Below are 21,576 nucleotides of genomic sequence, written 5' to 3' on the forward strand. Positions count from 1 at the left end.
AATGATCTCAGTCAAGTCTTTTCTAGCACAAATATGCTGCTGATATGTCTAATACTTATGTTTTCACAAACTCAAAGGATTCTTGTAAGTTCCAGAAAGCCCAAATTGGACCCACCCAAACAGGTCAGATTCACTCCAGATATTATTCAACCTCTCCCTGGTCCTGGAACTCCCTTCTCTCATCTTGGGACCCCTGGGGAACCCCTCCTTCATCTTACAATCTTCTCCTCAAATACCAGGACCTAAGAAATAAAATTTTAAGCCTAACTTTTTCCTCTACTCTGCTAACATCTTGCCAGACCTACAGAGGCCCCAGAGAGTCCCATACAGCCTGGACTACAGAGAGTTCCATACAGCCTGGACTACAATAGAACAACCAGTGTGGTAACACCCCAAATTTCTCAGGTTCCCCCAAAGATGACTGATGCCCCCAGGTCAGCAGGAAGCAGTCTTAAGAATTCAACATCCTTGATCCCAAACCTGCCATGTCTAATACCCCCACCTCTTTTTAATCATAAATAAAGGTGGGAATGAAAGGTTCAGGCATTACACTGGCCTGCCTGTTATCTGGCAAGATACACTCAGGCAGCACTCTGGCCAGCCTAGAGTTCTGTGAGAACCACGCAGGTGCAAAGGACCCCTTTAAAGGACTGACCCCCACCTGCTTATGCTCTCTTTTACTCTCTCTTTTACTCCTGTCTTCCTCTCCATCTCATTTTCTCTCTTACTCTTATCTCTCTCTCTCTCTCATTCTCTCTCTCTCTCATACCTTATCTCTCTCTCAGCTCTGCACGGGTTGGTTACCACTCACTCCCCTTTCCCTCCCTGTCTACCAATAAAACTCCACGTGGGATCGTTGAGTCACAAAAAAAGAAAATAGACAGAAAAGTTTAGAGTGGAGTTATAGTTCCAGTATGATCCTAGTGGAACAATAATTCTATTATGCAATTTAATAATGCCACACATTCCACATTTAATAATATCACACATTCTATATAATCAATGTCAATGTATTATCCCATGCCAGGCTAACCTATAAGTTAAAGTACTAACTGTTTGATTAACAGGAGAAATTATAAGACAGGATCACACTTAGTCATGTTATACTTTCCTGCTGACTACTGTGTTTCAGAATTACAGTGAAAATGAGGGAAAAGGAACAGAAAGATTTGAAAATATGAGATTTTGTGATGAATGCTGTATCATGAAGTTTAAAGTTGCCATCACAAAGTGTTCAATGCATCACATCTGAAATGATCAGAAGTTAACACTATGCGATAGACAGTTCATGGTCCGAACTGGGAGTACAGCAAAGGTCCTCCAAGGAAAGACACCACTAATGTAAGTTACTAATATGTAAATAAGAAACAAAAATGAGGACACAAATCCTCTGAAGGCTAACCATCTGTTTTGGTGTACATAGAATCAGCACTCCAAAATTTAACAAATTTCAACAGCGACATGTAATGACTTAGGTTAGTGAATCCAATGAGAACTCAAACAATCACATCTCAAGCTATGAAATTTTCAAAAGATTTATTAAATGTGTTTATTTATTTTGGGAAGAGGGCATGTATGAGTTTACTCCCAGAAAATTGGTTCTTTACTTGTACCATTTGATGGGAAGAAGTTGTGCTAAAAGAGCCATGTTTAGAACACCATAGTATAATCTTACATGTAACTATTAGAATCATAGAGAACTAGCACAATACAAGCATTATGTAGACTGAGTTTTAAGTAAATTTTTACTCCTGCCATCTTTGTCCCGGATGTAATGAATTGAGTTCTTATCTGGCCTTAACAAAATGATGTAGCACTTAGGGGCAAAGATTAGGCATAGAATGCCTGCACTGGAAGCCAAGATAGAGAAGACTTCCATAGACACCATGACCTTCCCCCTTGGTGCTGTGGTAGACAGGGAGGAAAGTGACCCACACACTGCAGAAAACAAGCATGCTAAACGACAGGAATTTGGCTTCATTAAACGTGTCAGGCAGGTTCCTACACAAGAAAGCCATGAGGTAGCTACTAAAGGCCATGGCTCCCTGATATGCCAGACTGCAGTAGAAGGCAATGGCTGAGCCCTTGTTGCAGAGAATGATGATGTGTCCATGTTCAGAATGAGCATCCATGTCAATAAATGGAGGAGATGTTCCCAGCCATATTCCAGAGAGAAGAACTTGAATCAGGGTACAAATTGGAATGATGAAATTAGGGGTCTGCAATATCAGTAGCCATCTTGTCCTTCTCCCTGGAGCAGTAACATGGAAGGCTATAACTACAGTGATGGTTTTGGCCAACACAGTGGAGAGAACCACAGTAAAGAGAAGTCCAAATAAGTTCTGTTGCAGGATACAGGTTGCTGTGTTTGGAAGGCCAATGAAGTTCAAGGGGCAGAGGAAACAGAGCAAGAGAGTGGAGAGCAGGATGTAACTGAGAGATCTGTTATTGGCCTTGACAATTGGAGTATTTCTGTGGTTTACAAAGACTCCAATAACAACAACTGTGAGTAGAGAGAATCCCAGTGACATGAGTATGAGTGCCTTCCCCAAGGGATCATCATAAGCCAGAAAGGTCACAGTTTTCTGGAGACAGTATCTCTTCTCTGAATTTGCATAATGAGTTTCTGGACACTTCATACATTGATCCATACCTGGTAGAAATAGAGTTGATCATGAATGCATGTTCAAATTTTCTCTTTATCCTAACAAATCTCATAGTACTGTATCATTGCATTGTTATCACAACCATATTCCATTGTTAGTTTAATCAAAAATAAATGAATACTGTGAAGTGAATAATCTCACACAAGTTAGAGTTTCTACTTCATTCAAGATACTCCAAGACCAAAAGTAACTTGGGGGATAAAGGGAATTCATCACATTAATGTTCAAATTGTGATAAGTAGTCAAGAACTAGAGCTGAGATATTTCCAAACCATCCTCTTATGTCTTGCTCTACCTACTTTGCTATGTAGCTCACAATCATATTCTCAGGTGTGGCCACACACACAGTGGTATCACCTAGCCTACAGCAATCAATAATCATGAATATGTTCAAGAAGCTTACCTACAGGCCAGATATTAGAGTCATTTTCTAAATGTGGTTATCTCCTGTTACATAAATAAAGCTTTTGCTAAGTTGATAAAGATAATGCCAAGTACATCACACTTCTTCAGCTGTATTTTAAAATATTCTAATGTTTACCTCTGTTTTTACTGAAGTATTTTGTTTATATATTGTAATGTTTTTAAAACTTACATTTTAATCATGAGAATACTAAGTCTATATTTTCTGGTGATGGTGGTCACAAATGTAAGATACACACTTGCTTTTATTCATAAATTTGTCTTGGTTTGAACAATTTTCATTTCCATGTGGATGTTGATTGGATATTAATAAATACTTTATTGATAACCCACCTCCGGCTGGAGGGAGAGGTGAGTGCCTAAGCGATGGCTGGACAGCCCTAGTATCTAGCCCCTTCCCCAGGACATATCTCATACCCCAACCCATCTACCCCACATACCAAGTAACCAGGCAGCAGCACACTTCCTCCTCTGCACACAACCATCATCCCCTGACAAATCACAACCAAGAGACCTACATGCCCCACCTACACATAAAGAGTTGAGTGCCTGAGCTTCCTACTGGAAAGCCCCTAGGATATGCCTATGAATGTACAAAAACCTATCACTGGACTATCTTATAAGGCCTTGTGGGCATATCCTGTGCCCCCATCCATCTAACGCAGCCCCAGTGACCAGGCAGTATCAACCTCACAGTCCCCCACAACTATCACCCACCACATCACTGACCACCAGAGTCACAGGTCACATGTGCACTTGGAGGAAGAGCGACCACCAGAACCAGAGACCCTGTCTGCCCCAATTGAAGGAATAATGACCCCTGGAGCCACAGGTCCCATCTACCCACTTAGAGATATAGATGGGTACATGGCAAGATATGTTCAACAACATAAAGAGCAATATGGGAGCAGCAAAAAAACAGTGGATCTACAACTGTAAGATCTGAACATCCCAACACAGATGAAGCAGAAGAAAATACCATTAAAGTACCTTTATGAAGATGATAAAGGTCCTTAAAGAGGAAATGAAAAATTCCCTTAAAGAAATCAAGGAAAAGACAGACAAAATATTGGAAGAAATCAATAAATTTCTTTTTAAAAGTCAAGAAAAAATAATAGAAAGAGTGAAGGAAACAGTCCAGGACTTGAAAATTGAAATAGAGGCAATAAAACACAAATCAAGGCAATTCCAGCAATGTAAAATCTGAGTAAACAAACAGGCACTACAGAGGCAAACATAACCTACAGAATGAAAGAGAAGAAACAGAGAATCCCAAGCACTGGACATACAATAGAGGAGATAGAAACATCTGGCAAAGAAACTAAGTCGATCATAGCAGCATTATTTGTAATAGCCAGAACCTGGAAGCAACCTAGATGCCCCTCAACTGAAGAGTGGATAGAGAATAGAGAAAATGTGGTACATTTACACAATGGAGTACTATTCAGCAGAAAAAAATGGAATCTTGAAGTTTTCAGGCAAATGATGTCACTAGAAGAAACCATCCTGAGTGAAGTAATCCAGTCACAAAAAGATGAACATTGAATGTACTCACTCATATATGGATTTTAGACATGGATCAGGGGAGTGCCAGCCTACAATCCCACTGCCAGGGAGTCTGAGAAACAGAACCTCAGCCAATGACTGATGGAAGCAGAGGCAGACACCCACAGCTAAACACTGAGATGAACTGAAGGAGCCCAGTGACAGACAGGGAGGACTGATGAGCATAGGGGTCAAGACTGGGCTTATTTAACCCACAGAAACAGCTGACCTGAACAAGGGGGCACTCTTGAACCCCAGACTGATGGCTGGGAATCCAGCGTGGGACTGATCAAGACCCCCTGAATATGCGTGTCAGTGAGGAGGCTTAGGCAATCTATGGGGCCTTGGGTAGTAGATCCGTATTTATCCCTGGCATACAAATGGACTTTGGGTGCCCATCCCACAATGAGAGATGCTCTCTCAGCCTGGACTCTTGGGGAAGCATCTAGGCCCTGCTCTGGATGAAATGACAGACTATGGACACCCCCCATGGAGGGTCTCACCCTCCCTGGGGAAAGGAATAGGGTTTGGGGGTGGGATGATGGGGGTTAGTGGGAGGGCATGGGAGGAAGGGAGGGACAGGGAGAGAGATCTGGGATTGACATGTGAAGTACCCTTATTTCTAATTTAAATTTAAAAATAAAAAAGACAAAAAAAAAATAACAAAGCAAAAAAAAAAAGAAATTTACAAAGAACTCAAGAAACAAGTCTCCAAAAACCAAAGGATCCAATTAAAAGGTGGGGTACAGAGCTAAATAGAGAATTCTCAGTAGAGGAGGCTAAAATGGCCAAGTTTAAGAAATTTTTAATACAACTCATACAGGAAAATTTGTACACCCATAAAAGTTCAAACCTAAGAAGAAGAAGAAGAAGGAGAAGAATTCTATCTCAAAGGCACAGAAAATATATTCAACAAAATCATACAAGAAAAAGTTCCCCATCTATAGAAGGATATGCCTATGAAGGTACAAGAAGCTAATAGAACACCAAAAAGCCTGGATAAAAAAGTCACCTCACCAGAGTGTAATCAAAACACTAAACATGCAGAATAAAGACATGCAGAATAAAGACAGAGTACTAAGAGCTGCAAAGAAAAAAGGCCAAGTAACATAAAGGCAGACCTATCAGAACTGCACCCACTTCTAAATGGAAACACTGAAAGGCAGAAGTTCTGCAGACACTAAGAGATAATGGATGTGAGTTCAGACTACTATACTGAGCAAGGATCAGTCACCACAGATGGAAAAAAACAAAATATTCCATGACTAAACCCAATGTTATCTATTCACAAATCCGGACATATAGAAAGTACTAGAAGGAAAACTCCAACCCAAGGAAGCTAACTGCACCAGTGGAAAGACAGACAATAAATAACCTCACATCAGCAAACACCAAAGAATGGAAACAACCACAAAAAATACAAGAGGAATTAACAACAACTGGTCAAAACAACTCTATTATTGGTCGTTAATATCTATTAATATCAATGAATTAGATTAACCAATAAAAGGACACAAACTACCAGAATGGATATGAAAACAGGACCTATGCTTCTGTTGCATGCAAGAAACAATCCAAAACCTAAAAGACACACTTTACCTCAGAGTAAAGTGTTGGTTAAAAACTTTCATTCAAATGGACCTAAGAAAGATGCAGGTGTAGCTATCCTAATATCTAGCAAAATAGACTGCTAACTAAAATTAATTAAAAGCAACGAAGGACATTTCATATTCATTACAGGAAAATCCATCAAGATGAAGTCTCAATTCTAAACATGTACACCCCTAATACAAGAGCATCCACATACGTCAAAGAAAAAGTGCTAAACCTTAAATCATGAATTAAGCTCCACATACTAAATGTGAGAGACTTCAACACACTGCTCTCACTATTGAACAGGACTGTCAGACAGGATCTTAATAGAGAAATAAGGGAACTAGCAGATGTTATGACTCAAAAGGACTTAACAGACAACTATAGAGAACATTTCACCCAAACACAAAAGACTGTATCTTCTCAGCAACTCATGTAACCTTCTCCAAAATTGACCACGTACATAGTGACAAATCATATCTCAACAAATACAAAAAAATGGCGTAACTCCCTGTGTCTTATCAGATCATAATGGCTTAAATTTAGAATTCAACAACACTAATTGCAGAAAGTCTACAAACTCATGGAAATTGAACAAAGTTCTACTGATTCATCACTGGGTCAAGGAAGAAATTAAAGACTTCCTAGAATTCAAAGAAAATGAAAGCACAATGTATCCAAACTTATGGGACACTTTGAAAGCAGTGCTAAGAGGAAAGTTCATAGCACTAAGTGCCTACAAAAAGAATGTGGTGAAATCTCACAATAGTGACTTAACCGCACACCTGAAATCTCTAGAACAAAGTGGAGCAAACTCACCCAGGAGGAGTAAAGGACAGGAAATAATCAGCCTGAGAGTTGAAATCAATAAAATAGAAACAAAAAGAACAATAGAATGAATAAATAAAACAAAGTGTTCTTCCGTAAAAACAAGATAGAAAAACCTTCATCCAAACTAACCAAAAGGCAGAAAAAGAATATTCAAATAAACAAGATATAACATGAGAAGGGAGGTGTAACAACAGAGAGTGAGGAAATCCAGATCCTTAGAAAACTTGAATCTATTGAGCCTTGGGCAGCAGATCAGTACCCATCCCAAGTATACACACGGACTTTGGACTCCCATAGAACAATGTGAGGTGCACTCTCACCCTGAACTCTTGGGGAAGAGTCTAAGCCCTGCCCTATATGAAATGACAGACTATGGACACCCCCATGGAGGGCCTCACCCTCCCTGGGGGAATGAGGGGATAACGGGGGGGGCGTGGGGGAGGGCACGGGAGGAGGGGAGGGAATGGAAGAGGGACCTGGAACTGACTTGTGAAGCAACCTCGTTTCTTATCTAAATTTAAACTGGAAAATACAAAAAAAAATTTGGAAATTTTAAAAGAAGTAAACAATTTTTTGGATAAGTACTACATTCCATAACTAAGTCAAGAGCAGATAAATAGACCTATAATCCCAAGGAAATAGAGGTAGTCATAAAAAATCTCACAACAACAACAAAAAACCCGGGGCTCAAGAGTTTCAGTGCAGAATTTTATCAGAATTTCAAAGAGCAATTACCAATACTCCTCAAGTTGTTCCATATAACAGAAATAGAAACACCATTGCCAAACTTTTTTTACAAGTTATATTGATACCAAACAACACTAATAACCAACTATGAAAGAGAATTACAAACTAGTCTCCCTCATAAACATTTACAAAAAAATAATAAAATACTGGCAAACCAAATCCAAGAACATATCAAAAAAATCACACACCCTGATAATATAGATGCAATAATGATTCAGCATACGAAAATCTGTCAATATTATCCCCCATTCCACACACTGTCCATTCTTCTGAGGGGTGAGGCCTCCCATGAGGAATCACCAAAATCTGTCACATCAGTTGTGGCAGGACCAAAACCCTACCTGCTGTATCTAGGCTAAACAAATTATCCCTCCATAAGGAATGGTCTCAAAAAATCCAGTACATGCATGAGGGATGAATACTGGTTCAAATGCAGGTGACTGCATAGAATGCCCAAGTCCCCAAACTGACTCCCATGTTTGGTGGCCTTAACAGTCTTATGCAGGTTCTCCAGATGGCAGTCTGGAGTCAGTGAACTCCCACTTCCTCAGGACAGCTGTTTCTGTGGGTTTTCCAACATGGTCTTTATTCCTTTGCTTATCACTCCTCCCTCTCCAGGAGTTAAGTTCAATGATTAGCTGTGAATCTCTTCTTCTGCTTCCATTATCTACTGGATGAAAGCTCTATAATGGCATTTAAGGTAGTCATCAATCTCAGTATAGGGGAAGGGCATTTAAGGTAGACTCTCCACTATTGCTTAGATTCTTAATTGGGATCATCCTTGTGGATTTCTGAGAATTTCCCTAGTGCGATAATGGCTCCCTCAATCGAGATAATCTCTTTCTTTGTTCTCAGTCCCTATTCTTCCCCCAAGTGACCTTCCTGGTCCCTCATGTTCTCTTCTTCCTTACCTTCTATCTTCCTCCTTCTCATACCTCCCTCCTCCTCCTTAATGCTGCCAATTTACTCAGGAGATCCTGTGCCTTTCCCTTTTTCCAGGGGAACAGTTATGTCTCTCTTTGGGTCCTCCTTATTTCCTAGCTTCTCAGGAAGTGTGGATTGTAGGCTAGTTATCTTTTACTATGTGTCTAACATTCACTTATGAATGAGTTCATACCATATTTGTCATTCTGTGTTTGTCATACCTCACTCAGGATGGTTTCTTCTAGTTCCATTCACTTGCCTGCAAATCAACATATCATTGTTTTTTTTACCACTAAGTAGTACTCCATTGTGTAAATGTACCACAATTTCTTTATCTATTCTTTGGTTGAGGGGTCATCAAGGTTGTGTTCAGTTTCTGGGTATTAACAATAATGCTGCTGTGAACTTAGATGAACAGATGTCTTTGTGGTATGAATGGGCAACCTTTGGGTATATGCCCAAGTGTGGAATTGCTGGGTCTTGAGGTAGATCAATTCACACTTTCCTGTGAAACCACCATACTGATTCCCAAAGTGGCTGTACAAGTTTGCCTTCCACCAGCAATGAAGGAGTGTTTTTGATTTTAGCCATTGTGACAGATGTAAGATGGTATCTCATAGTTGTTTGATTTGCATTTCCCTGATGGCTAAAGATATTGAGCAATTCCTTAAGTGCCTGTAGAGCATTTGAGATTCCTCTATTCAGAATTCTCTGTGTACACCATTTTTAATTGGATTACTTGGTGTTTTGGTGACTAGTTTCTTGAATTCTTTGTAGATTTTAAATATCAGCCTCTCTCAGATGTGGGGTTAGTAAAAATCTTTTTCCAGTTCTGAATGCTGCTGTTCTGTCTTATTGACTGTGTCCTTTGCCTTACAGGAGCTTCTCAGATTCAGGAGGCCCTATTTATTAATTTCCAATCTCAGTGTCTGTGCTATTGGTGTTATGTTCTGGCAGTGGACTCCTGCTCCAAAATGTTCAAGGTTACTTCCCACTTTGTCTTCTAAGAGTTTCAATGTGTCTGGATTTATATTGAGAACTTCAATCTGTTTGAACTTAAGTTTTGTGTATGGTAATAGACATGGATCTGCATTCTTCTATATGTCATCATCCAGTTATAACAGCACCATTTTTTGAAGATGCTTTCTTTTTTCCATTTCATAATTATAGCTTCCTTGGCAAAAAACCAGGTGTCCGTAGTTGTGTGTATTAATATCAGCATCTTCAATTCACTCGCATTGGTTCACCTGTCTGTTTTTGTGCCCATAACAAGCTGTTTTCATTACTATAGATCTATAATAGAGATTGAAGTCAGAGATTGTGATGTCTTCAGAAGTTCCTTTATTGTACAGGTTGTTTTTGCTATCCTGGCTTTTTTCTTTTTCCATATGAAGTTGAGTATTTTTCTTTCAAGGTCTGTTAAGAATTGTGCTGAGATTTTAGCGGGATTGCATTGAAACTGTAGATTGCTTTTGGTAAGATTGCCATTTTTACTATGTTCATCTTCCTATTCAAGAACATGGGAGATCTTACAACTTTCTGATATCGTCTTTAATTTCTTTCTTCAAAGACTTAAAGTTCTTCTCACACAGGTGTTTCATGTGTTTAAAGTTATCTCAAGGTATTTTAGGTTGTTTGTGGCTATTGTGAAGGATGATGTTTCTCTCATTTCCTTCTTAGTCCATTTATCATCTATATATAGGGGTCCTAATGATTTTGTTTGAGTTAATCTTGTATCCTGTCATTTTACTGAAGGAGTTTATCAGTTATAGGTGTTGCCTGATAGAATTTTGGGGATCACTTATGTAAACTATCATATCATCTGCCAATACTGCAATTTGACTTCTTCCTTTCCAATTTTTGTCCCCTTGATCTACTTTTGCTGTCCTATTGCTCTAGGTAGAACTTGAAGCAGATATTGAATAGATATGGAGAGTGTACATCCTTGTCCTGTTCCAGATTACAGAGGAATTTAATTTGATTTTCTCTCCAGTTAGTTTGATGGTGGCCCTTGACTTGCTGTATACTGCCTATATTATGTTTAGCTTTGTTCCCTTTATGCCTGATTTTTCCAAGACCTTTATTATGAAGGGGTGATGGATTTTTGAAGGCTTTTTGAGCACCTAATTAGATGATCATGTGGTATTTTCTGGTTTATATTGTATATTATGTTGACAGATTTTTGACTTTTTAATTATGATATTTTTAGATAACTAAATGAGTTCTTCATTTCCTTCAACCCCTCCATACTTAAACTCTCTTTAGAGCCTGTAACTCGCTGTGTAACCATGTAAGTCATGCATCTGGCATGTGCTGTGCAACTTCTACGTACACATCAAATGCACACATGAATTTTCTATGACTTCAGTCAGCATAGAGTCACTGTAACCAAGGTAGAAGTTAATATGCTCCACAGAAAGAACTTATGTCAACATTTTTATTGTGAAATCATGGAAATTAATAGATAAAAAATAAAAATTGTTTGTTTCATTTCAGAAATGTGGTATTTTTAACACCAGGTAATTATTCAATGTGAAAATTATGTTATGCGAAATGCTGAAGCAATCAACAAATAGGCTACTATTTCACATGAAAGAAAATGACAGCAAATCCTCTCTGCTTTCCTTTCTATTTGTTGTGGACTATATCAGTGCTTACTCTAAAATATTCTGCCTACAGTTACATTGTGACTTTCTTATGTTTACTCAACTCATCTTGTCACCAGTTCTCCCAACTTTTCTCAAGATTGCACAGAAATTATTATCTTTCACTTAGGTGTATTATCACAGAGGTGTGCAGCAGAGTGCAGGCTATGCACTCCAGCAACATTAAATTGTTGGTCATGTACCATGTTTTCTCATTTCAAATAGATAATAAAGAATTTGGTCCACATTTTATCTTTTTGTTTAAAATTATAGTTCTAATGAAAATGTCCATGCACTACTGGCATTTGGGCATGAATGAGTTATGGAGTAATACCACATACTTTATGCTGTGAAAAAAACCATCAATGTTGCAGTCATAATAAAAATTTCAGATAGGAAATAACTATATCCTCAACTTCATCAGTATAAGTGCAAATATTAAAATTTTAAATCATCAATACTCAATGGAAGAATGTAAAAAGGTTTATGAAATACTATACTGAATATGGATTCTGTTTTCTATTGCATCCCATAAGCCTCCTACAGTCTTTGTATTTCAGACTGTTCACAATTATTTACATTCGCTGTGTAGCATGTTGATTCTCATGCATACATAGGGCATACATCGGAAAAGGGATGCCAATACCTTCTTATTATTAAGCTAAATTTGAAAATTTACAGCAAAAGGAACTGGAGAAATAACAAAAACCTTCCTGCTTTCCTGCATGAATAAAGGCTGTGGGGGAACTATGATTGTAAGGATAAAAACATACAATTTTTGGATGAGTCTAACTGTGATTGAAATTTGGTTTGAAACTCATGAAAATTTGGTACTCTGAATATTGTCAGTTAAATTCCCTGGCGAAAAAGAACATTAATCTCTGTTGTAAAGAAAGTAGTTTCTCTAGGAAACAATGTCTGTAACAGATAAACAAAATGAATCAAGTATCTGTGTTATTTCAAGTAATAAATTAAAGTAAAAGATTTAAATTGCTAACTTGAGGTAAAGTAATGGCCATCTTGAAACATTTTACCTTTAGGTTAGAATTTCAGAATTCTATGGAAAGGACAGAAATTCCTCAGAGGAACATAGTATTTACCTGTCTCATTGGAAAGGACAGAAATTCCTCAGAGGGACATAGTATTTACCTGTCTCATTGGAAACTTCGTTCTCAGGACAAGGAGTGCAGTCAAAGCAACAGGAAAGCTTTCCCTCTGCGATAGTTTTTCTGAATCCAGGATGGCAGCTCTCAGTGCATACGGATTGAGGAATCTGAAGAAAATTTAATATAATATGCATACCTCTTAATCGTAGCTTAGTATGTCTTATAACACATCCTGATGAAATTTTATTTTTATAAATGTAGGCATTTGCTGTGGAACTCCAGGTTTCCATGTGGAATGACACACAAAGATCATTTTTTCTAAGCTATTTCCTAAGACTATGAAACTATTTAGGATTTGTGCACATTTTTTGAAAGCAGGGAATGAAGAGGTAAGTTAGGGCACTGGAGAAAAGTCTGAGGAGGGAATGTTGGTATTTCAGGCTTATCTGGTCCATGCCATTCCAGCTGCAGAAATAAGGATATTTTATTTTATTGTGAGTGCCGTCTTCTGTCAGCTTCTGTCACACACACACACACACACACACACACACACACACAAAGAATTCTTGAGCATCTCTGAGATTTTCCTACGTTCTGTTCACTGACTTTCAATAACCTGTTCAAAATGTGTGCTGTCATTACGGGCAACAGAATGTAAATGGAAAAGAAGGGTGTTCACAGGAGCCATCACTCTCTCATTGAAGATTACTGATAAAAATCTCTCTATTATCCACAAATCAGTGTTTCCCTGCCCATGACGGACTTCATTCTGAATCTCTGATATTAAAAAATAAATATAAACAAAGTTCTCTTCTAATTGTTGATTTTGTCACCTATATTCCCCCCCAAAAAAGGATGGGTAAGTAAAAAAAACAGACACACTATGATTTTACTTTTCAGTTTGCAAAAGTCCATTCTAAGTCAGTTATCTTCTTTTACAGTTCATACTGTTGTGACAAAACAACATGCCACAGCAAACTTTAGATGGGGTGACTTATTTCGTCTTTCACCTCCACCCTACCAGATATCATCAGTGGAAGTAAGTAAAGGAGATCAAAGCAGAAAACTGGACATAGATATTGAAATGGAGGCAATGTAAAATTTCTGTCTCCTGGTTTGCTAATCATGGATTTCTCAACTTTGAGTCTTAAACAACTGAGGACCACCTGCCACCAAGATGCTCATTTTGATGGCTCTTTCCACACCAACCCTTTATCAGGATGATGCCTGAAAAGTTTGCTTTAGGCCAGGATTTTGGAAACATTTCCTCAAATGAGTTCCTCTTCCGAGGTAAATCTAATTTATGTCAACTTGAGAATAATTAATTAAGAACCTGAGCCCAAATAAGCATTCTGTCAGCTGTTTTGTGACAATGATGTCACTCAATACTATTTCCTGTCTTGTTTTTAAATGTCAAAAAATGGATAATTAGAAATATTTTGGAAAATGCATTCATCAAAATAATAAATCAGTGAAATTTTTATGTTGAAAACTATGGGTATATTGATGGGCCCAAGTAATTAATATACGTAATAACCTTCTAAATAAGACAGATGCCCACCTCTGAAAATACTGTGGGCCACTGAATCATAGATTCAGATACTGACAATTGTTGCCTCTGTGGAGCTCTTGGAGAAAATGTACCCACTTTCACATGCAGTGAAAGACCTGTTGGGAAATTCCAAAAGTTTTTAATATCATACTCTGCATCTGGCTTCATTTTCTGATCCAGAACCACAAGGTCTCCAACAGCATTTTTCACTTGAATGTTCTTCAGAAAAGGGTGGAGCTAAAATAAATGTGAAATCCAGTCATGAAATTGGTGTCACGGATGTGTAACAGAACGAGAAATATGAAAGTAAAACTGTAAACTGTAATGTGTGATGTTAATGCTGTTTTAAACAAAGTATCTATAACACTGAACAAAGGAAAGCCTAGAAAAGTTAGCTATCACTGAGTTTCTAAAACAGCATTTGTTTTCTGTAGGATGAATTAAACCAAGCACTACCAAGTGATGAAGGATTACACAGTAAACAAACACAAACTAGCTACCTCCTTACACTTCCTGAATTTCTCAGAACTTCAGTGGAGAACATGAGATTGCTTGATTTTGTTGGACAATCTGGAATGCTTAGGAGAACATAACAATGAGTGGTGTACAGGAATATATGCATTAGTGAGAAATGAAAAAGAAAAGCTTTTCTTCGTACTCAGATAGTAACAAGAGAATATATTGATGCTGTTTCAACAAAAAAGGGTATTATTCTCTTAAAAGATTCAGTTTGAGCAGTGTTAACCCTGTGCATTGTGTACTTTGACATGGGCTTACACTAACTTATTCCCAAAATATATAGTACCAACTCTAGTTTAATTAAAGAAGAACAGGACTCTATAATAACTATAGTGAGTCCATTTGCAGCATGTGGTGTCATGTTCCTGACATTACAGCAAAGGGATATTACCTGCCAGGGGAACAACATAGTCCTATCTTTATTTGCCTCTGGTTGAACTTCTACTTGATTGAGAGTCATCTCGTGGAGGCTGTGGGCCACTGCATACACAGCATTGTACACATTGTAACTCTCTTCACTCGTGGCCATGTCAAAAGTGTTCCCTGGCAACAATTCCAAAGAGGCATTGGGCAGACAGTTTTCAAAGATTTGGCAATTAGATGGCAAAAGTGAGCAATTGAAAAGAAAGTTCCAAAATGCATGAAGATAAATGTCTTCTGGGTATTTTATAGGGGTGACTTCCTGCATAAATTTTGTGAAACCCAAAATCTCCCCATGATGTTGGGAAAAAATGAGACTCCCATGGAATGAATCTAACATGGTATATCCATACAACGTGTTACCACCCCATTTTGAGTTCATGACCCAAATCTTCCTAGATATGAACTTTCCATATTTATTTATTATTACTGTTAATAAAGAAGTACAGTCTCCATAAATTACAATCACATTTGCTGATGATTGCTGAATCTGTGTCACAGTATGAACAGAATAAAAATATGATGATTCTCCCTTAACTGTCACTGTTTCCACAAAAGCTATGCAGACTCCATTCATGTCCAGCTCCCGTCTCAAGTCTGATAGAATCTGAGCCCCTCTGTGGTCACTTGTGGTGAGCAGTCCCACCCAGTTCCAGCTGAAATGATGCATCAAAGAAGCAACGCCACGTGGCAGAGATGTGTCCTTGGGGGCCACCTGATACACAGATCGAAACTGGCTCCCTTCTGTCAGAACAGGATCAAAAGGCCCAAAAGTAAGCTGTAAGGAATACAGTATTTTTAGGAATGGAACAAGCATTGCCATGAAGAACAATCTTAGTCTTGAGCAGCAGATTGAAGGGACAGGGAGGAAAAATCTCCTCAAATGTTTTTAGATTGAAGGGACAGGGATGAAAATCTGCTTCACAGTTTTTAAAGTCATAGATCAATCCTTGGAAATTTCCAAAAAGTTACAGAAAAGTAGCATTGCCTTCACATAAAATTAAAATGTACATATAATTTTATAATTAAAATCTCTCACTTTACTTTCACACGGTTAAAATGTGTGAAACAAGATCTGCCTGCTCATCACTCACACCACTCTCACTCACCTGAGGAAATTTGTAAAGATGTAGCAATGTCCCAATGAGTTCAGATGTCCTCCATCTTATTCCTGTTAAGTAAAGCAGCTGATTTGCTCTCCATCCTACAGATGTAATTAGGGATGAAGATGTGCAAACCGGTGAGCCAATAAAACACGCTCTCTAAAACATTCATTTCAGAAAATGGGAGATTATAAACCTCAATTCCCAGAGAGGTGTTTGGTAAAAGATGGGAGTTCCTGTTGATTTCCTCGATGGCAAATAACATGGCCAAAACAAGCTGGTAGTTTTGCTCAATCAGCCTGCATAAAAGTGTTATAGGATTCAGGTGGGAACCCATATCAATAAAATCTATAAATTTAAATGCACTGGTTTCTGCAGTTTGAAAGGTTATGCTTTTAAAAACACATAATTTCACATCTTCTTTTTAATTTTTATTATATATTTAAATTAGAAACAAGCTTGCTTCCCATGTCAGTCCCAGCTCCCTCTCCAGCCCCTCCACACCTGCTCCCCCCACCAGTCCCCCCACCCAATACCCACTCCGTTACCCAGGGAGGGTATGACCCTCCAGGAGGGATCTCTAGAGTCTGTCATTTCCTTCCAGGGAGGACCTAGGCTCTTCACCAAGTGTCCAGATTGACAGAGCATCCCTCATTGTGGAATGGGTGCCCAAAGTCCATTTGTGTGCCAGGGATATATACTGCTCTAATACCCAAAGTCCCATAGATTGCCTAGGCCTCCTCACTGAAACCCACATTCAGGGATTCTGCAATAGTCCCATGCTGGCCTCTCAGTCTGGGGTCCAAGATCTCCCCCTTGTTCAGGTCAGCTGTTTCTGTGGATTTCACCAGCCCAGTCTTGACCCCCTTTGCTCATCACTCTTCCCTCTCTGTCACTGGGTTACGGGAGTTCAGTTCAGTGTTTAGCTGTGGGTGTCTGCCTCTGCTTCCATCTGTCACTGGATGGTATATAAGATAGTCATCAAAACCATTATCAGGGAGGGTCATTTAAGGTAGTCTCTCCACTATTGCTTAGTTTGCTAGTTGGTGTCATCCTTGTATATAGAAATTATATATATATATATAATTATAGAAATTATATAGAATCAAGACCAAATGGATCAAAGACTTCAATATACATCCAACCACACAGAGAGAAAGTGAGAAATACCCTTGAATGCATAGGCACAAAAGACCACTTCCTAAATAGAACACCAGAAGCACAAACACTGAGAGGAACAATTAGTAAATAGGACCTCCAGAAACTAAGAAGCTTCTGTAAAGCAAAGAACATGGTCAACAAGACAAAAGAGCTCCCTACAGAATGGGAACCCCACATCTGACAGAGGGTTGATCTCCAAAATATGCAAAGAATCCAATTAAAAACAGAGGTACAGATGTAAACAGAGAACTCTCAACAGAACACTCACAAATGGCAGAGAGACACCTAAAGAAATTCTGAACATCTGAAGTCTATCAGGGAATTGCAAATAAAAACCACTCTGAGATTCCATTTTAGACTGATAAGTATGGCTAAGATCAAAAGCACCAAAGAAAACTTATTCTGGGAACGATGTGGAGATAGGGAAAGACCCCTCCATCACTGGTAGAAGTGCAAACTTATACAACCACTGTGGAAATCAGTATGTGATTTCTCAGAAAATTAGGGATCAGCCTACCTCCAGACCCTGAAATACCACTGTTGGGCATATACCCGAAGGAAGAACAGTAACACCACAAGAACATTTTCTCAGGGAAATTTGCTATGTTCATAGCAACATTATTTGTAAAAATCAAGTCTTGGAAACAACCTACATGCCCCTCCACTGAAGAGTGAATAAAGAAATGTGGTATATTTACACAATGGAGTACTACTCAGCAGTAACATCCTGAGTGAAGTAACCCAAAACCAGAAACACAAATATAGTATCCACACATAAGTGGATACCAGACATAAAGTAAAAGATACTCAGACAACAATCCACAACCCCAGAGAAGATAGAACCCTCTTCCAGAAACAGATGCAGAAATCTACAACTAGCCATTGGGCCAAGCTTCTGGAGTACAAACAAAGTGACGGAGGAGTGATAATATGAGCAAAGGACTCAAGACCATGATGGGGAAACCCACAGAAACAGCTGACCTGAATTCACATCTGACAAATGGGGACCTGCATGAGACTGAACTAGACTCCTTTAATACAGGTGACAATGGTACAGTGGGGACAATTTATGAGGACACTAGCAGTGTGAGTCCAATATCTAACTATAATCCACAAACCAACTTACTGGAGCCCATTCTATATGGAGAGATACTTTGCTCAGCCTAGACACAGAGTTGTGGGGGTGTGCCTGCCTCAATGAAATAATGAGGCAGACTTAGTAGAAATACTAGAGGAGGCCTTACCCTCTCCAATGAGCAGTTGGGAGGTGGATGGGAACGGGTGGAGAGGGAAGAGAGGAAGGAGGGAAAACGTGGATTTGAATTTAAAAAATACATTAATAAAAACAGAAAAAGTAAATAATAACAATGATACTAGAGTATTTAAATCTTTACTAATATTAAATACAAGACAAAGAGAATTCAAGAGCAGCTTTAAGAACCTTAACATTCCACACTGGTCAATGCAATTTACAAATGCTTTGGAATTATTTCACTTAGTTGTGAAATTTTGGATTTCTGTGGTCATGTCAGACAAAATGTGAAAAGATATACTCGCTGTGTAGTGTTTTACATTTGAACTGTTTCCCTTCTCCACTATCTTGGCCTGAGGATTCAACACCACACCAAGGAGCCAACACAGTGTTGCAGTGGCACACACACCAGAATGCACCCCAATCTTTCAGTAGTTTTCCTTCAATTGATAAAAAAACTGGACCTTGATGACATATTTTTGTTTACTCAGAGTTGAGTAAAGGTCTCATTTCTCCATTTCAAGTCTCTATTTGATGTGGTCCCTACAGTGATAGACCTATCTACATGATGCCAAGGATAATTTATTTCCTTCAAAGAGAAATGTACATGGTTATTTCTCTGTAAATTCAGTAGTTAACTGAAACATACTTAACACTGTCTAGACCTATGGCTGAAGATTTGAGAGTGTCTAAGGAAAGGCCCTCAGTGCACATAATCACATGGATTACATCTGTTGAATACATACATACATTCAAGCAAAGACATGCAGGAACAAATGGATCAAAAAGGTGAATGGTTAAAAATTATCAGAGAATCAAAAATGTGCGAGACATTTATTTTCAATACTCTGAGAAATGTTAAAGATAGAAAATATTAGGTCAGAGGCAGCTGACATGGGCAGATCCAATCCTTACAGAACCTGAGGAAGGAATCCAAAGCCACTGCTCTCAAAGGCATTACCTCCTCTAACAGAAGCACATTTCACATCCCACAGTTCCCTCAAGGGCTGTGCCAAACTGCTGTCAACAACCCTTTTACTGCAGAGCTAGTACTGAGTGTGCTCAGAGTCTGAGGAATCAACAGAAGCAGAAGATTCATCCACAGATTACAATTGTCAAATGTGGAATATAAACCACGGAAACCAAGTCTATCTCTTCCCACCACAAAGGACAAAATTAGTCAATGAGAAACAAAGTTAAAGACAGGATCTGGAAAGGATTGACAGGGCACAACTTTAAGGGAATACATGAAATGATGATGTTCAAAGTCACACATATCCTAGGACACAGGTTTAAAAAGAATGAGTCAATACAACGCACTTACGATGCCACATAGTCTGTATCTGAAGGATTTTTATTCCAATCTATCTTCTTTCTTTCTGGGAAGACAAGAAAAATAGGAAAAAATGCACCAATGACCACAGACCCATTATTGTGAAATCGGTACTTTCTTTCTTTTAGGCAGGAAGTGGTTACACTTGTACAGATGAGAGTTGGCATCTGCAGAAACCAGGAGATAAAGATCCAAAATATCAGCATATTAATAGATCTGTCTGCAAGATGTAAATCGTGCAGTTGTGGAGCACACAGTGTGTGGCCAGTATATAACAGCTCATGTGCTTGTTTGCATGTATCCTTGTAATGTTTTTGATGTCTGAGTTTGTCACCCTAATCAGCCCGAGATATTTCAGATGATAATTTCCACTACCATTTGAGAGTTCTGGGGTTCTTTCTCCTTCAGGCCATGCATCTGAGGCATCATACTCTGTGAAAAACAAGTTACTGTATTAAGTGACATATTTCCTTCCCCTGTCATAATCACAAGTATTTCCTCCAAGAGTTCAGCATCCCCAGATTGGGTTCTCCTTCCGTGTGTTTGGCCACAAGGGTTTACCAAGAAAGAGTTTATGTGAGAGCCCTTGAGGATCACGTAAATCTATTGCATCATAGCAATCCGTGTTTGGTGAAAACTGAAAAGGCGAGATCCCATTCCTGCTATTGTTAAGTTAAATTAAAGCGGTATCGTTGTCCCTAAACAACTCTATTGATCTTATGATTACTTTTTATTTTCCTGTTGGTGTCAGGGTTCAGAAATCACTCTGTCTATGATACATGCATATCTACTTATCAACATTATGTGCATCTGCTCCATATAGTTTTCATCTCACCCTTGGGAAAACAGCAATCCAGTTAACTTGTCACATCATATCAGTAACTTAATCTCATTGAAGAAATCAAGTTCCTGATTGTATCTTGGCTTTGATCTTCTATACGATTGTTCACTGTTTTCGTCCATGCTGGAACACTGAATCAGTGCAAACTCCGTGTCCTCCTTTACAGGCTTTGTCACCACTCTTTTTCCTTTGGTGGCATGAGGGTATCAGAGACATCACCTTATTTCTCAAAAGAACTTGATAATTGCTGAGAATCTCTGTATACACATCATGAAACTGCTGAACAAATATTTCACGAGCAGGGATTATTTCCTGGCACAGAAGACAATTTAGGACAGGGATAATTCATTGTGCTGTAGTGTATTCATGGTTTCATTTTTGTGTTAATATGATCATCATGGAAACTTTACAAACAAAAATGTGATAATGATAAACAAGCTATGGTACAATATTGTACCTCATGCCCCCTAAGGGAAGTTGTCAATACAAAGGAATGTATGAAAGAAGGGTCTCTTCATGTGTAAAAACTGTCAACAGCAGTAGTTTCTCTTCATAATAATCTGCTTCTGACAGGGCCATAAGAACATAGCTGTTGTGGATCAGATAACATCCATTCTCATGAATGCTCCAGCGCCATGTAAGTAGTGAATATCTACAATGTATGTATTCTAAAGATAAAAAGTGACAAGTAGACATCATAGGAGGTATTTTCCACATATTCCATGAAAATGAATGCTTTCTACATATATTGTGAGTTTGTATTCATCCCATAATAATAATCCAAGGTGCCTTTTTAAGATTTATTTTATTTTTACCTGTGTGTGTATTCATGCATATGTGTATATGCGAACATGAGTACAGGAACCTATGGAGGCCAGAGGATCATGATCCTTGGACATTTGCTATAAAGTGGCT

General features: G+C 38.6%; 1 pseudogene; it reads right to left on the reverse strand.

Annotated features, from left to right (window-relative positions):
* Positions 1-1,717: 1,717 nt before the first annotated feature.
* Positions 1,718-20,026, reverse strand: LOC101844956 (annotated as a pseudogene).
* Between the last annotated feature and the right edge of the window lie 1,550 nt (positions 20,027-21,576).

This window comes from Mesocricetus auratus, unplaced genomic scaffold (assembly GCF_017639785.1).
Source record: "Mesocricetus auratus isolate SY011 unplaced genomic scaffold, BCM_Maur_2.0 Super-Scaffold_100676, whole genome shotgun sequence".
Taxonomy (NCBI): Eukaryota; Metazoa; Chordata; class Mammalia; order Rodentia; family Cricetidae; genus Mesocricetus; species Mesocricetus auratus.